This window comes from Pelodiscus sinensis, chromosome 23 (genome assembly GCF_049634645.1).
Source record: "Pelodiscus sinensis isolate JC-2024 chromosome 23, ASM4963464v1, whole genome shotgun sequence".
Taxonomy (NCBI): Eukaryota; Metazoa; Chordata; order Testudines; family Trionychidae; genus Pelodiscus; species Pelodiscus sinensis.
In genome coordinates, this window is record NC_134733.1 from 25,881,400 (window position 1) to 25,899,719 (window position 18,320).

The 18,320-nt window shown below is 46.5% G+C and overlaps 1 protein-coding gene and 1 long non-coding RNA gene across 3 annotated transcripts in view; one reads left to right on the forward strand and one right to left on the reverse strand.

Moving 5' to 3' along the window:
* Positions 1–18,320, forward strand: part of SLC45A1 (solute carrier family 45 member 1) — a 311,140-nt gene that overhangs the window by 29,669 nt on the left and 263,151 nt on the right. The gene's annotated exons all lie outside the window — the stretch shown is intronic.
* Positions 1–18,320, reverse strand: part of LOC142819410 (uncharacterized) — a 36,436-nt gene that overhangs the window by 12,499 nt on the left and 5,617 nt on the right. Inside the window, exon 2 of one of the 2 annotated variants that reach the window (XR_012897289.1) lies at positions 1,951–2,050. This is a non-coding gene — a long non-coding RNA (uncharacterized LOC142819410). Of the gene's footprint in view, positions 1–1,783; positions 2,051–18,320 lie in introns of those variants that run through there. The other variant, XR_012897288.1, reaches the window with a different exon arrangement.

The following is an 18,320-nucleotide window of genomic DNA, read 5'->3' on the forward strand; positions in this document are numbered from 1 at the left end:
AAGGAAGAAATGTCCACTTCTGCGAAACCTCCATATGCTCTTTTCTCATATCTCAGGAACAGCTTTTCAGCTAAGATGGATTCTGCATCGTTTCTAAATTACATATTTGCTCTTACTTCTTCATCACACCCATGATCAGTCATCACCTAAAATAACAATAATAGCTTGTATTTCTACCATGCCTTTCATCCAGAAGGATCCCAAAATGCTTTGCAGGCAAGACATAAATAAACTGTTTCACCCACCACTGATATGTGGCCTCTCCTGGAGACAAAGTTAGCCACGGTTTAACAGCATATCGAAAAACAACACCAGATTGAGGGGGAAAGTGGAAAAATGTAGTTGAAACTACATGAGAAAATCAACTCAGCATGCCTCCCAGTGCTTCTCATGCTTCTATTCCTACATTGAAATCATACATTTCCTGTGATCCCTAATAATGCCTTAGAAAACCCTCACAATAATGAGTGAGCCTAACCTAACCTGCTAAATTACATGCCTTTTAGTTCTTTCTTTCTTCCCAGCCAAGTTAAATTGTACATTCCTCAGGGCAGGGACTACCTCTTCTTGCATATTTGTAAGGTGTCATCCCTACCTCTGGAACTGTATAAATAATTAATAGAATCAGAATCATAGGGATGGAAGACACCTCAGGAGGTCATTGAGTCCAACCTGTTGCTAAAAGCAGGACCAACCCCAACTAAATCATCCCAGCCAGAGCTTTGTCAAACTGGGACTTAAAAAACTCTAGGGGTGGAAATTCCACCACCTCCCTAGGTAACTGATTCCAGAGCTTCACGCTCCTAGCGAAATAATTTTTCCTAATAACCAACTGAGACCTCTCCCGCTGCAACTTGAGACCTTTTGCTCCTCATTGTGTCATCACTGAGAACAGCCTAGCTCCATCCTCTTTGGAACCCACCCTCATGTGCTTCAGTCTCTTAATCATTTCTGTTGCCTTCTGCTGAACTTTCTTCAATTCATCCACATCCTTTTTGTAATAGGAGGACCAGAATTGGATGCAATACTCCAGATGTGGCCTCATTAGTGCTGAATAAAGGGAATAGTCACGTCCCTAGATGTGCTCGCAATGCTTCTACTAATGCACCCCAATATTCCACTGGCCTTCTGGGCTACAAGGGCACTCTGTTGACTCATATCCAGCTTCTCATCCACTGTAATCCCCAGGTCCTTTTCTGCAGAATTGCTGCTTATCCAATCGATTCCCAACTTGAAGCAGTGCTTCTCCCCTTAGCTTAGTGTCATTTGCAAACTTGCTGAGGGTGCTATCCATCCTCTCATCCAGGTCATTAAAAAAGATTTTGAACAAAACTCGCCCCAGAACTGACTCTTGGGGCAATCTGCTTGATACTGACTGCCAACTAGACATCGAGTCATTGATCATATCTGACTAATAAGATGTGTGAGTGAACTAGAGTACCTTTTATTAAAGGAGGAGATTGACATAATAGGCATCACTGAAACCTGGTGGAATGAGGAAAAACTGTGGGACACAATCATACCGGGATATAAAATATATCGGAAGGATAGAGCAGGCCGTGTGGGTGGTGGAGTGTCACTGTATGTGAAAGATAATGTAGAATCAAATGAAATAAAAATATTAAATGAATCAACATGTTCAATAGAATCGCTATGGATAATAATTCCATGTTCCAATAATAAGAATTTAGCAGTAGGGATATATTATCGACCACCTGACCAGGACAGCAATACTGACATTGAAATGCTGAGGGAGAATAGAGAGGCTACCAAAATAAAGAACTCTTTAATAATGGGAGATTTTAATTATTCCCATATTGACTGGATACATGTCACCTCAGGAAGAGAAGTAGAGATAAAATTTCTCAATGGCTTAAATGACTGCTTCTTCTTCGTGGGTGCTCCACGTCTGGTGTGGGGCTGGTCCCGGCGCCACGAATCGGAGCTTACCAGAGCTGTGTTTGGCCGGACCGCGCATGCTCGAGCCGGTTTTGCGCCTTTCATGTGCCGTGCGCGGTCCGGTGCCCGCCAGTTTCCTCTCACTGCCCCTCTGCAAGACAGAAAGAGAGGCTAGCTCCGCTTGAGCTAAGTTCAGTAGTTCTCAGACCCTTTATTCAAACATAGTTATATATATACGTAAAGGGGGAGAGGAGAACAAGACTCAAATAATAAAACAGGCATGGTTACAATTCCTAAAGGAGAGAGAAAGGGGCAGTCGGTGAAACGAGAGTAAACCCCCTTCAGACAGCCGGTATGCCGGGCTCCCCCGGCTTCGAAAAGTGCACTATGTGCAGGGACTCAATGCCTGTCTCTGACGGACATTCGGCTTGCGTCCGCTGCCTTGGGGAGGCACATATCCCCCAAAAATGTAGTCACTGCGCCAAGCTCACGACGAGAGCCCGCAAGGAGCGGGAAAGACGGCTGAAGGAGATCCTCTTTGATAAGGCTCTCCTGCCTCCCAGCGCTCCAGGCTCCTCGGCATCGGACCTGACCGCAGGAAAGCGGAGGGCTCCCTCCCGGCTATGTCTTCCCCTAAGAGGAAGAAAGCCTCTCCTGCTCGTTCCCTGCAGATTGCCCCGCGGCAGCGGGTGAGCGCAGGTGATAAGCCGGGCACTTTAACTTCAAAGACAGTCCGTGCAGCCACTTCAAAGAAGCCAGCCAGCACTTCCCGGCTCGGACTGCCCCCGGCACCGCAGACGGCAGGGGGCCCCTTAAAGAGACAGCCTGCCCCGCACCGACGGTGCCTGGCTCTTTGAATGCAGTGCACACCTCCCCTCACAGGGAGCTGTCTTCAGCACCCCCAGCACTCACGGTACCCAGCACTGAACAAATGACCTCGTCAGCACAGCCACCTGACCCTCCAAGCTTGCAGCCTGCAATCTCTGAGCAGCTAGAAGCAGCTTCTCCTAGTGCAGCACCAAGGATGAACATCCATGAAATTTCTCTCCCCCCCTCCCCGGTGTTCCCTCCGGAGCCATCGCCTCACCCCTCCACATCTGCACACCATGCAGCGGGGTGCAAGGAGCATCATAGGCGAAGCTTAGCCTCTCGCCACCATCACTATAGGGAACGTAGCTGCTCACATTATAGATATTCCAGATCTCAATCCCCGTCAAGGCGATTCCATTCCCCAACTCACGTGCCACACAGCACTTACTATGTCAGGCATGGCACCGTGGGATCCGCTAGATGTTCATCACCTGCAGCCTCTGATCGACATTCCATGCATTACCATAGATCCTATTACTATGGGTCACCCCATCACAGCCGCTCGCGATCTCGCCGCAGATCACCATGCTCCTGTCGATCAACCAGCCCGCGCTCGATGCATTCTGAACCTCGGAATCAATCTCCACGCCGACCTACGTTACCACCACGCTCCCCACCCCCCCATCCACAATCAGACATGGAAGAGGGCCAGCTCTCCGAAACGGAACCGGATATGTCTCCTAGTGTTCGCTCTTCCACGCTCTCGCTGGGAGAAGGGGTAACCTTGGCCGAGACATCACCCCCAGATGATCTTAAAGAGTTCCAAAACCTCTTTAAATGAGTGGCACAATCTCAGGAGGTACAACTCACGGAGGCCAAGGTGAAACAGCATAAGCTGTTTAAGAACTTACATCCTAAACATCAACGGAAGATCGCCCTCCCTATAGACGAGGCTATCATGGAGGTAGCTGAGGAGATTTGGCAGATGCCAACATCTATACCATCTATGAATAAAAGGGCAGATAAAAAATATTTCGTCCCCTCCAAAGGCCTAGACTTTCTTTTCAATCACCCATAGCCTAAGCCTAATTCTTTAATAGTGGACGCTATCCGCCACAAAGCTAAGACGCCCCATTTTAAGACCTCCCTCCCGGATAAGGACTCTAAAAAATTGGACTTATTCGGCCGTAAGATATATTCTTCCGCAACCTTACTTCTCCGAATCGCCAACTACGCAGCCCTCCTATCAAACCACAACTTTGATAACTATTCAAAGCTTCCAGATCTGATGCAACACCTTCCCGACAGCAAGAGACCTCTTTTAAAGGCTGTTGTCCAGGAGGGGTATACCGCGTGTAGAACATCACTTCAAATCGCCGCAGACATAGCGGATACAGCTGCACGAGCCATGGCGATGGGCATCGCCATGTGGAGAGCCTCCTGGCTCCTGTCAGCGGGAGCCCCTCGAGAATTGCAGTCCAAGGTCGAAGATCTGCCGTTTGATCGACAGAAGCTGTTTGCCTCCACGACCGATGAGATTCTACATTCAGGAAAGGACTCTCGTACTACCCTCCGAACCTTGGGCATGTACACCCCTCCAGTCAAGCGTAAACGATACTACCCCTTCCAAAGGAGGTACGACTATTCATCCTTCAAACAGCAACAACGCGGACCTGACCAGTCCAGATTTAGACAGCGTCCACAGTGCAAGCGCCAGCAACAGAATCGAACATCTGCTCGGCCTGCTTCTAAGCAGCAGGTTTGACTCCCATGTCAAGGACTCGAACAAGTCTCTCGTCGTCATCACACAGAAGCTTGCAGACAACCTCTTCCATCATCGGCTGAGGCCATATTGTCATCAATGGGCCAGCATTACCTCGGACCGATGGGTCCTGGAAGTGATATCATCAGGACTCACGATCCCCTTTACCTCAGTTCCCCCCATTACCCCACCCACCCCGTCCCTTTTCAGGGACCCATCTCACGGGGTCGCTCTTCAACACGAGGTCTACCACCTTCTACAGATCGGGGCCATAGAATGAATACCCGCGGAGTTTCAGGGGAAAGGCTTCTACTCCAGGTATTTCCTAGTCCCCAAGAAGTCCAGGGGATGGAGGCCTATCCTCGACCTGAGAGGCCTCAATCGCTACATTCAAAAGCAGCGCTTCAAGATGACCACGCTGGCCAAGATCATACCGGCGCTAAACAAGGGAGACTGGTTCGCAGTCCTAGATTTACAGGACGCATACTTTCATATCACGATGCACATAGCGCACAGACGTTTTCTTCAGTTTGTAGTGGGAGACGAGCACTTCCAATACAGGGTGCTCCCTTTCGGCCTGGTATCGGCCCCGAGAGTGTTCTCAAAGACAGTAACGGTGGTGACCGCCCATCTATGCAAAACAGGGGTCTCAATTTTCCCGTATCTTGACGACTGCCTCATCAATGGTCACATGCAGTCGGAGACACATTACATGGTAGCCGCGACGCGGGATCTATTCGACTCCCTCGGCCTCATTGTAAACATGCAAAAATCGCGTCTGCAACCGACACAAACTCTAACCTTCATAGGAGCCCGACTCGACTCTCTCTCAGAGCAAGCTCATCTTCCGGTCGAGCGCTTCCAAGTCATAAAGGACTTAATAGGCACAGTCTTACAAGCTCCAACACTCCCAGTACGGATATATTTGCAGCTCCTAGGCCATATGGCAGCCACTACGATCATCGTGCGGCATGCAAGGTTGCATTTGTGGTGCCTGCAACATTGGTTGAGCACGGTGTACAAGCCCGTCAGACACAACACCCGAAAACTCGTGGCTCTACCCGTACATGTAAAGAAGTCTCTCCGTTGGTGGACCAACCCCAACAATATGTTGTCAGGAGTCCCCTTCCATGTGACACAACCGTCAAAAGAGATAACAACAGATGCTTCTCTCGTGGGATGGGGTGCCCACATTGGCACGGAAACAGCTCAGGGCCGCTGGTCCGCATCGGAACGGATGTTACATATCAACCTTCTCGAGTTGCGGGCGGTGTTCCATGCCTGCAGACAGTTCAGGACACATATAAGAGGCACGACAACCAGAATTCTCACCGACAACATCGTCACGATGTATTACGTGAACGGACAAGGAGGCGCCCGGTCCCGGTCCCTCTGCGCGGAGGCAGTCCACTTATGGACATGGTGCATTCGAAACGACATCATTATAGTCGCATCATACTTACCCGGTGCGAACAACACCATCGCGGATGCATTGAGCAGATACTTTCATCACGATGACGAGTGGGTAATCAGTACGGACGTCCTCCTACCTCTATTCCGTCGCTGGGGCTGTCCGATGATAGATCTCTTCGCCACTCGGGCCAACAGGAAATGCGCAGCATACTGTTCCAGAGCAGGAACAGGCACCGGTTCCCTGGGAGGCGCCTTTCTCCGACACTGGGGAACATCACTGTTATATGCATTCCCCCCTGTTGTGCTCATTCCCAGAGTGCTCGAGAAGATCCTCATGGACAAGGCGAGAGTCTTACTCATAGCTCCGGCCTGGCCCAGACAGCCATGGTACTCAACTCTCCTGCAGCTGTCCACACGACCACCATACCGCTTCCTGCATCGACCGGATCTCCTGACGCAGCAGAACGGCGCCCTTCTGCATCCAAAGTTGAATACTCTGCATCTAACTGCATGGATGATAGATGGTTCAGCGCGTCCGAGAGTCTTTGCTCGGACCAGGTGAAACGGGTATTGCTGCATAGCAGGAAAGACTCTACCAGGAAAACCTACCTGTCCAAATGGTCTAGGTTCACACGTTGGTGTGTTCCAAGGGGCCTAAACCCTTTTCTCTCACCACTGCATGTCCTCTTGGACTATATCCTTCAGTTACAAGTTGCCGGGCTCTCCATATCATCACTCAGAGTCCATGTAGCAGCAATTGCGGCCTTTCACGGCCCGGTAGAGGGCAGGTCGGTCTTTTCTCACCCCATGGTCACAAGATTTCTCAAAGGCCTCACTAACCTTAATCCACCTCACAGGCCCCTGCCACCCGCATGGAGCCTAGACCTCGTGTTGGACACCCTGACACGTCCTCCCTTTGAACCCGTGGCGATGGTACCCTGGCCTATACTGGCAATTAAAGTACTCTTCCTCTTGGCCATAACATCAGCGCGTAGGGTCAGCGAGCTGGCAGCACTAATGGCATCACCCCCTTATACAGTATTTAGTAAGGAATCTGTAACATTGAGATCTCATCCGGCTTTCCTACCTAAGGTCTGCACAGAATTTCATATTAATGAGCCGATCGTTTTGACATGCTTCTATCCAAAGCCTCACATCTCTCAGCAGGACGCTGAGGCACCCTGGACGTCCGTCGGGCATTGGCATTCTATATAGATAGAACCCGCAGCATCCGGAAAACAGATCGCCTTATTATTTCAACGTCAGGCCGCTTTAAGGGCCAACCCCTCTCAGCCCAGCGTATTTCGAAGCTCGTCGTCTCCTGCATTACCACCTGTTACACCATTCGCGACAAGCCGCTCCCATCGCAGCCAAGGGCCCACTCGACGCGAGCAGTGGCGACGTCAGCAGCGTTCGTTAGGGGAGTCCCCTTACGCGACATCTGCAGGGCAGCCACTTGGTCTTCCAATACCACATTTTCAAGGCACTATGCAATCACGCAGCGCCTAGCTTCCGATTCAGCGGTGGTTCTAGCAGTACTCCCTAGCCACCAAAATCGTGATTCCGCAGCCCACGTCTAACTCAGATTACTGCTCCGGAGTCACCAGATGTGGAGCACCCACGGGGACTACCCGAAGAAGAAAAAGTTACTCACTTCCGTGCAGTAACTATGGTTCTTCGAGGTGTGTCCCCGTGGGTGCTCCACGACCCGCCCTCCTCCCCGCTACGGAATCTCCTCTCTTTCTGTCTTGCAGAGGGGCGGTGAGAGGACACTGGCGGGCGCCGGACCGCGCGCGGCACATGAAAGGCGCGAAACCAGCTCAAGCATGCGCACTCCGGCCGAACACAGCTCTGGCAAGCTCCGATTCATGGTGCCGGGACCAGCCCGACACCAAACGTGGAGCACCCACGGGGGGACACCTCGAAGAACCATCATTACTGCACGGAAGTGAGTAACTTCTTTTTCTTGGAACAGCTGGCACAGGAACCCACAAGGGGAGAGGCAATTCTCGATTTAGTCCTGAGTGGTGCGCAGGATCATGTCCAGGAGATAACCATTACAGGACCGCTTGGGAATAGTGACCATAATATAATAACATTTAACATTCCTGTGGTGGAAAGAACACCTCAGCAGTCCAGTACTCTGGCATTTAATTTCAAAAAGAAGAATTACACAAAAAATGGGGAGGTTAGTTAAACAGAAATTAAAAGGCACAGTGACTAGAGCCAAATCCCTGCAAGCTGCATGGAAACTTTTTAAAGACACCATAATAGAGGCCCAACTTCAATGTATACCCCAAATTAAAAAACATAGTCAGAGACCTAAAAAAGAGTCATCATGGCTTAACCACCGTGTAAAAGAAGCAGTGAAAAACAAAAAGGCAGCTTTCAAGAAGTGGAAGTCCAGTCCTACTGAGATAAATAGAAAGGAACATAAACACTGTCAAATCAAGTGTAAAAATGTAATAAGAAAAGCAAAAAAAGATTTTGAGGAACTGCTAGCCAAAAACTCAAAAAATAATAGCAAAATGTTTATTAAGTAATTAGAAGCAGGAAGCCCGCTAAAAAACCAGTGGGTCCCCTAGACGATCAAGATATAAAAGGAGCAGTGAAGGACGATAAAGCCATTGCGGAAAAACTAAATGATTTCTTTGCTTCAGTCTTCACGGCTGAGGATTTTAGGGAGATTCCCAAATCTGCACCGTCCTTTGTGGGTGATAAATCTGAGGAGCTGTCCTGGATTGAAGTGTCATTAGAGGAGGTTTTGGAACAAATAGAAAAACTTAATGTTAACAAATCACTGGGACCGGATGGCATTCATCCAAGGGTTCTAAAAGAACTCAAATGGGAAATCGCTGAACTACAGTAAAACTCCATTGGTCCAGCATCCAATGCTCCAGCACTCCTTATGGTCCGGCACCATCAGGAACCCAGAAGTGCTCTGGCTGCCGGACAATTGGAGCTGCTATGCGCCCGGCTTCCCCGATTCAGCCGCTGCTGAAACTGACCAGCAGCTAAATCGGGGAAGCCGGAGGCAGAGCAGCTGGGGTGCTGCCGGGTTGGTCCCGTAGTGCTGCTCCTCAGGGCTGCGGGACCAACCCGACAGCACCCCAGCTGCTCTGCCCCAGGCGTCCCCAAGTCAGCCGCTGCTGAAACTGATCAGTGGCTGACTCCAGGAAGCCCGGGGCAGAGCCGCATTCCGAGGGGCGGCGCTGCGGAACCAACCCGGCAGCACCCTAGCTGCTCTGTCTCAGGCATCCCCAAGAGCAGCTGGGGTGCTGCCGGGTTGGTCCCGCAGCGCCGAAGGGTGGTGCTACCGGACCAACCCAGCAGCACCCCAGCTGCTCTGCCCCAGGTGTCCCCGATTCAGCCGCTGCTGAAACTGACCAGCAGCGGTTGAATCGGGGATGCCTGGGGGGAATGCCTGGATTCTCCTTTATCCCTTTTTTAAAAGATGGACATTACATTTGCCTTTTTCCCATCATCTGGAACCTACACTGATAGCCACAAGTTTTCGAAGATAATGGCAAGTGGCTCTGCAATAACATCTGCCAACTCTCTCAACAACCTTAGATATGTTAGATCCAGTTCTATGGATTTGTGTGTGTCCAGTTTTTTTAAATAGTTCTTAATTTGTACTTTTTCTACCGAGGGCTGCCCACCTCCTTTCCATAGTTTGTTGCCTAGTGCAGTAGTCTGGGAGCTGACCTTGTCTGTGACGACAGGCAAAAAAAGCATTTAATACTTCAGCTTTTCCCACATATTTGTCACTAAATTACCTCCCTTATTCCATAAGGGTCCCACACCTTCCCTGCCCACCCTCTTATTGCTAATGTGACTGTAGAAACCTTTCTTGTTACCCTTCATATCACTTGCTAGCTGCAATTCCAATTGTGCTTTGGCCTTCCTGATTATACCCCTACATGCTCTAGCAATATATTTATACCCCCTCCCTAGTCATCTGTACAAGTTTCCACTTCTTGTAAGCTTCCTTTTTGTGTTTAAACCACTGATTGTAACACCCATGGTGCGTCTACATTGCACTTATATTTTGGAATAATTAGTGTTATTCCAAAATAACGGGCAGTTTATTCCAACTTCTGAAATCTCATTCCATGAGGAATAACTCCTCTTCCGAAATAGCTATTTCGAAATAGCTGCAGTGTGGATGCTCCACTGCTGCTATTTCAAAATAGCTCCTCACCAGTGCCATTCTAAGAAATTTCTCTCCAGTGCTTCTTGGGGCTCTAAATCGAGATAGTGTGTCCACATTATGGGTACATCCACACTGCATGGCTATTTCCAAATAAACTATTCTGGAATAGTGATAGAAATGTAACTGTGTTAGTCTGGTGTAGCTGAAACAAAATACAGGTCTATGTAGCACTTTAAAGACTAACAAGATGGTTTATTAGATGATGAGCTTTCGTGGGCCAGACCCACTTCCTCAGATCAAATAGTGGAAGAAAATAGTCACAATCATATATACCAAGGGATACAATTAAAAAAAAAGAACACATATGAAAGGGACAAATCAAATTTCAGAACAGAAGGGGAATGCGGGGGGGCGAGGGGGAGAGAAGGTAAATGTCTGTGAGCTAATGATATTAGAGGTGATAATTGGGGAAGCTATCTTTGTAATGGGCAAGATAACTAGAGTCTTTGTTAAGACCCCGGCGTAAAGTGTTGAATTTTAGCATGAATAACAAGTTCAAAGGATTCTCTTTGAAGTGCAGTCTTAAAAGGCTTTTGAAGCAGGATGCAGGTAATTAAGTCATTTCTGGTTGAAATGGCAAGAAACTGTTTTTTCTTTGTGATCCTGTCTAATATCTGTTTTGTGGGCATTGATCAACTAGTGTAGATGTGTGGGCAGAGTTGGCATCCAGGCTGATTGCAGGGATGGGTTCCTGGATGATTATGATTGAGGTGTGTTGTGTGGTTATTGGAAAGAATTTGTTTGAGGCTAGGGGGTTGTCTGTATGCGAGGATTGGCCTTTCTCCCAAGGCCTCTGAGAGTGAGGGGTCAATTTCCAGAATAAGGTGTAGATCGTTGATAATGTGTTGGAGGGGTTTAAGTTGTGGACTCTAGGTGATGACAAATGGAGTTTTGTTGTTTTCTCTTTTGGGCCTGTCTCGAAGTAGTTCATATCTGGGTACTCTTTTGGCTCTGTCAATCTGCATGAAGCTAAGTGTAGCGGTTGGTAGGTTTCCGGTTTAGGGTGGTGGAAATTTGTCCATAATTAATTGTACTGTAGTGTTAAGGAAGTGGATCTCTTGTGTGGACTGATCTAGGCTGAGGTTGATGGTGGGGTGGAAGTTATTGAAATCCCTGTGAAATTCTTCAAGGGTCTCTTTACCGTGGGTCCATGTGATGAAGATGTCATTAATGTAGTATAAGTAGAGTAAGAATACTAGGGGGCAAGAGCTGAGGAAACGTTGTTCAAGGTTAGCCATAAAGACATTGCTATATTGTGGTGCCATGCAGGTGCCCATGGCTGTCCTGTTGACTTGAAGATACAAATTGTCTCCAAATCGGAAGTAGTTGTGAGTGAGGACATAGTCGCAGAGCTCTGTAACCAGAAGTGCAGTTCTGTCATTGGGGATGGTGTTCCTGATCGCCTGTAATCTGTCGTCATGTGGAATGTTGGTATAAAGCGCTTCTACGTCCATCGTAGCCAGAATGGTGTTTTCAGGAAGATTACTGATGTTTTGTAGTTTCCTCAGGAAGTTGGTGGTGTCTCGAAGATAGGTAGGAGTGCTGGTAGGGTCTGAGGAGAGAGTCAATATAACCAGATAATCCTGTTGTAAGTGTGCCAATGCTTGAGATGATGGGTTGTCCAGGATTGTGTGTCTTGGGTAGCAGATAGAAAATTCCTGGTCGGGGATTAGGGGGATGTTAATGTAAATTTGGTCCTGAGCAGCATCAGGGAGCTTCATGAGCAGTTGTTTCAGGGTTGGGGGGATTATTTTTTTTGTATTCTTTCATGGGATCACAGAAAAGAGGCTTGTAGAATCTGCTGTTGGTGAGTTGTCTGGTTGCCTCCTGTTCATAATCTGTTCTGTTCATGATGACTGCAGCATCTTTGTCAGCATTTTTTATTACGATGTTAGAATTTTTTCTGAGGCTGTGTATAGCATTGAGTTTTGCATGACTGAAATTATATGATGTTTGCTGACTAGTCTGCTCGAGCACGTTTGCAGAAGCAGTCAATGTAGAAGTCTGGACTCTCATTACGACTCTTGATGGGGTCCACATAGAAACCTTCCTCTTGTGGGATTGGTGGGGGTGGAGGGTACGGAGCAGCAGCAAGGTCAGTGTGTTGTATATTGGTGTGTTGAGGTGGCGAAAATAGGCCGCCCATTACAGTAGCTCTCAACCAGTGATACATATACCCCTACAGGAACTCAGAGGGCTTCCAGGGGATACATTAACTCATCTGGATATTTGCTTAGTTTTACAACAGGCTACAAAGATGCACTAGTGAAGTTGTTACAAACTCAAATTTCATACAGTGACTTTGTTTATGCTGCTCTATATATAATACACTGATATGTAAGGACACTATTTATATTTTAATTGATTTATAATTATGTGGTAAAAATTAGAAAGTAAGCACATTTTCAGTACTTAATTTCCAGTACAAAAGTGTACTGGGGAACACATATTTTTATATCTGATTTTGTGAGCAAGTAGTTTTGAAGTGAAGTATGCAAGACAAATCAGACTCCTGAAAAGGGGCACAGTAGTCTGGGGAAGTTGGGTGCCACTGATCTGTCATACATCTTGAGAGATAAAAAGACATCTTTTAAAAAGTGGAAGTCACATCCTAGTGAGGAAGATAGGAGCATAAGCTCTGTCAAATTAAGTGTAAAAATATAATTAGAAAAGCAAAAAAGGAGTTTGAAAAACAGCTAGCCAAAACCTCAAAAAGTAATAGCAAAATGTTTTAAAGTACATCAGGAGAAGGAAACTTGCTAAACAACCAGGTGGGGGGCCCCTTGATGATCCAGATGCTAAAGGAGCACTCAAGAACAATAAAGTAACTGCAGAGAAACTAAACAAATTCTTTGCTTCAGTCTTCACTGCTGAGGATGTTAGGAAGATTCCCAAACCTGAGCCATTCATTTTAGGTCACCAATCTGAGGAATAGTCCTAGATTGAGGTGTTATTAGAGGAGGTTTTGGAACAAATTAATAAACTTAACAATAACAAGTCACTGGGAACAGATGGCATTCATCCAAGAGTTCTGAAAAAACTCAAATGTGAAATTGTAGAACTATTAACTGTGGTTTGTAACCTACCCTTTAAATCAGCTTCTGTACCTAATGACTAGAAGATAGCTAACATGATGCTAATATTTAAAAAGGGCTTTAGAGATGATCCTGGCAATTACAGACCAGTAAGTCTAACGTCAGTACCAGGCAAATTAGTTGAAACTACAATAAAGAATAAAATTGCCAGACACATAGATAAATGTAATTTGTTGGGGAAAAGTCAGCATGGATTCTGTAAAGGGAAATCATGCCTTAGTAATCTAGTAGAGTTCTTTGAGGGGGTCAGCAAACCTGTGGAAAAGAGGATTCCAGTGGATATAGTATACTTAGATTTCCAGAAGGCCTTTGACAAGGTCCCTCACCAAAAGCTCTTAAGTAAGTTGTCATAAGATAAGAGGGAAGGTCCTTTCATGGATTGTTAACCGATTAAAAGATAGGAATCAAAGTGTAGGAATAAATGTGAAGTTTTCAGAATGAAGAGAAGTAACTAGAGGTGTCCCCTAAGGGTCTTTCCTGGGACCAGTCCTATTCAATTTATTCATAAATGATCTGGAGAAAGGGGTAAACAATGAGGTGGCAAAATTTGCAGATGATACTAAACAGCTCAAGATAATTAAGACCAAAGCAGACTGTGAAGAGTTTCAAAAAGATCCCACTAAACTAAGTGAAAGAGCAACAAAATGGCAAATGAAATTTAATGTTTGGTAAATGAAAAGTAATGCACATTGGAAAAAATAATCATAACTGTATATACAATAGGATGGGGACTAATTAGGCTACAATTACTCAAGAGAGAGATCTTGAAGTCACTGTGGATAGTTCTCTGAAAACATCCACTCAGTGTTCAGTGGCATTCAAAAAAGCAAATAAAATGTTAGGAGTCATTAAAAAAGGGATAGAGAATAAGACAGAGAATATATCATTGTCTTTATATAAAATCTTGGTATGCCCACATCTTGAATACCGTACAGATGTGGTCACCTCATTTCAAAAAAGATATATTGGCATTGGAAAAGGTTTCAGAAACATTAATACCAACCTTGGTACCTTCCCTTGCAACAAACCCCGTTGCCAGCTTTGTCCACATATTCACTCTGCTGATACCATTATTGGACCTAACCAGATGAGTTATAAGATCAAGAACACATATTCCTGCGCATCCAGAAATATGATTTATGCTATCATGTGCCAAAAGTGTCCGTCTGCTATGTACATTGGACAAACGTCTCAGACACTTTGCCAAAGGATCAATGCCCACAAAACAGATATTAGACAGGATCACAAAGAAAAAACAGTTTCTTGCCATTTCAACCAGAAAGGACATTGTCTCAACGACTTAATTACCTGCATCCTGCTTCAAAAGCCTTTTAAAACTGCACTTGAAAGGGAATCCTCTGAACTGTTATTCATGCTAAAATTCGACACTTTACGCCGGGGTCTTAACAAAGACTCTAGTTATCTTATCCATTACAAAGATAGCTTCCCCAATTATGACCTCTAATATCATTAGCTTACAGACATTTACCTTCTCTTCCCCCCCCCCCCCCCGCATCCTCCTTCTGTTCTGAAATTTGATTTGTTCTTTTCATATGTGTTCATTTTTTTAACTGTATCCTTTGGTATATATGGTTGTGACTATTTTCTTCCACTATTTGATCTGAGGAAGTGGGTCTGGCCCACGAAAGCTCATCATCTAATAAACCATCTTGTTAGTCTTTAAAGTGCTACATAGTCCTGTATTTTGTTCTAGATAAATTTGTGGAGGTTAGGTCCATCAATGGCTGTTAGCCAGAATGTGTAGGAATGGTGTCCTTAGCCTTTGTTTGTCTGGAGATGGATGACAGGAGAGGGATCATGTAATACAGTGGTCACCAACCAGTAGATCGGGATCTACTGGTAGATCTTGGAGCCTCTGACAGGTGATCTTCACTAGTTTGGCCAAGAGGCTATTATCAAACTTAGCACCTCAGCTGCCCTTCTCCCTACTGCTGTGCACCTCCTGCCCTTTGCCTTGAAGCTCCCTCCACCCCACCCGCTTGCGGTACAGAGCAGGGAAGGGAGAGGATGAGTGCTGTTGTCAGGGTGCCCCTTCTCCCATCCTATATCCTGTCTCCACAGAAAAGAGCTAGGGAGCACAACAGAGCTTGGGATGGAGGGAGTTTGTTGGCTGCCTTTGGGAGTGATGCAAGGGCAGGACAGAAGTAAGCCTGCCTTAGCCCCACTGCACCACCACCCAGGAGCCACCTGAGGTAAGCAGTGTCCAGCTGGAGCCAGCTCTGAACCCCTGCCCTAGTCATGAACCTAAACTCCCTCCCAAAGACTACACCCTAAACCCCCTTCTGCACCTCAGCTCCCTGCCCCAGACTCAGTTCAGAGCCCCCTCACACTCCAAATCCCTTAGCCCAAGACCAGAGCTTGTGCCGCAACCCACTGCCTCTGCCTGGTGAAAGGAAGGGAAGATGGGGAAGGGAAGGAGGATGGAGTGAGCAGGGACAGGGCCTCAGAGAAGGGACATGAAGGAGGTGGGGCAAGGTATTTGGGTTTGAGGTAAATCTTACATTGCATTTAAAATTCGAAAAGTGATCTTGTGCTTAAAAAGGTTGGAGACCACTGATGTAATGCTTACTTGTTGTGTTCCCTCCCTCTGGGACATTTGATATTGGCCACTGTTGGCAGACAGGATAATGGGCTAGATGGACCTTTGTTGAGATCCAGTATGGCCATTCTTATGTTCTTATGACTGATAGCTGGGACCTACCAGTTAGCAGAGTTTTGTATCTTGTCTCAGAACTGCAGGACATACTCTTCAGTGTATTGATGCTGTGTGAAACTTTCAGATAGCTTTAATAATTCAGCCAGTCTCTGCTGCCTAAAGAGCCACAGCAGCTTGTGGCAGAGTGCAGGACATTCAGATAAATTCTGCTTCTGGTAGCAAGATTCCTCTTCCTTAATGATCAGATCAACAGCCCTATCTGGCAAGCAAGTCAGGAACAATGTCTATCAGAGAGTTATCTCTGTGTCAAAAGGAAAGTATCAGAGTGGTAGCCGAGTTAGTCTGTAACAGGAAAAACTTAAAAAACAACAAATAGTCTAGTAGCACTTTAAAGACTAACAAAACATGAAGATGGTATCATGAGCTTTCATGGGCACAACCCACTTCTTCAGATGACCAGAGTGTTGGAAGTCCAGATCCAAGAATAAATAAGTAATCAGTTCTGTAAAGCCCAGCCAGGACAGCTGGGTCCTGAGTCACCTAATCTCACCGTTGGCTGTTTGGGTCATATGAAGCTGGTTGGGAACTTCCCACCTAAATGATTTTCATTGGAAAACCTTCTTCCTATAAAATTTAAATATTCTTTAGGACAATTTTTATGTCATATTTTTTTCAATTTTCCACAGGAAAAATGGCAATGAAATATTTCATTTTGGTTTGAATCTACATGAATCTGAATTCACAAATGCCTCATGAAAATTGTAGTTTGGATGCCTCAAGTACTTCTTCTCCCCTGTGGCTTGGGCTCATTGAATGGACTGTATCTCATCTGATGCACTTAGTTTCCCTTCTAGTTGAACCTTCATGGTATATCACTGGAGACGTGTAACCATAATGTTACATCATGGGAGACTCAGTTTTGGTTTGTCTTGCTATTAATCTTGCTCCCCTTGAGGTGCTCTGGTATCTCCTAGGAATTGTACTTTGGGTGACTTATGCACCCATTCCCCTTTATTGGCAGGGTTCTCTGGCCAAACTAAATATTTCTGCTTGGGAATGCCAAAACATTGCATTTGGATCAGATAAAGTGATTCCACATTTCTGAATATTTTTATACTTTCCATTTTCCCCAAAATTTGATATTTGGACATTTTGATTCAATCTGAGATTAAAATAGGGGTTAGAAGCAGCTGTGCAGGACATTCAGCTGTTCTACCAGCTGTAGTTCAGAAATCATGAATGAAGCCTTTCTGCTAAAGCATGTGCACACTTTCAAAGTTACTGGACTGGATAACATCACTTGGAGATTAATTAATTAATTGTTGCTGTTACCTTACAACAATGGTTCTCAACCATAGGTACCTGTACCCCTAGGGGTCTGCAGAGGTCTCCTGGGGGCTGTTTCTCCACGTGGGTGTTGTGATCCCCGTGGGATCATGGGACAGGTTTAAGGGAGTTGCCAGTGCATGGCTGGCAATAGAGGGTGGCAAGCCAGGCAATTTCCTGGGACCTCGTGAAGCTAAGTTATTTGCTTCAGCCTGGAGAGGCAGGGCTCAGCTTGGACTTCAGACTCCTGAAAGGTAGTCTGGAAAGGCTGAAAATATTTTTAGTGAAAGCAGGGGCTGAACTACTGCTTGCTATCAGCCAGCTAAAAGGAGAGTACTGCCTTGGGGGTGGGTATGCTCAGTCAAATTGTTTAGCTCTGCGAGATAATAAACTGTTAACTGTTGATATGTAAATATAGCTCATGCCCGGATGAGGAAGGAATCCGAGGTGTGGTTATGTAAATCCAAATCAGCCAGCGCTGATGGAGGATCGGTTGTTAGTATGGAATGTGATGTATTGTATCTAATTTGGCCTGTTGTGGGAGTCACAAGTCATGCTACCCCTAAATGTGGGAACTGTAAAATATGACAGCAGAGCTTGCAGGAGCAACACCATCATTGTAAGAGGTCTCAGATGAACAAGCCTCCCCCTTCCGGAACTGAGTGAACCGAGTTGCGGGGGGAAAGGGCTTGAGCCAGCCTTCTTTATGCCTGCCAGTTGTGAGCTGTAAGATTGGTTCAACCTGCCTCTTTCCCCCTTGTTTTAAGGATAGACCTGAAGGAGACTTCATCAGGAGTCTTTTTGCTAGTCCAGTGGAAGCTGGAATCTTTTGCCAGCCCAGGTGGTGGCTAAAGAGTTGAAATCACTAAGAGCTGACGTCACTGGTTTGGCCTGGAGCCAGACCCATTGCAGCCAGGAAGATTGCTGGCAGGAGCAACTGGCAGGTGGCCAGTAGGAGTGGCGGATAGATGAATGGCTGGCAGGAACAACCAGTAGGAGCGGTGGCAGGCGACCAGTGGAGTGGCTGATGGGAATGACCAGTGGGCGGCCAGTAAGATTGGTGTCAGGTGGCCAGGGGAGCGGCTGGCGGGTGGCCAGTAGGAGCGGTGGCAGGCGGCCAGC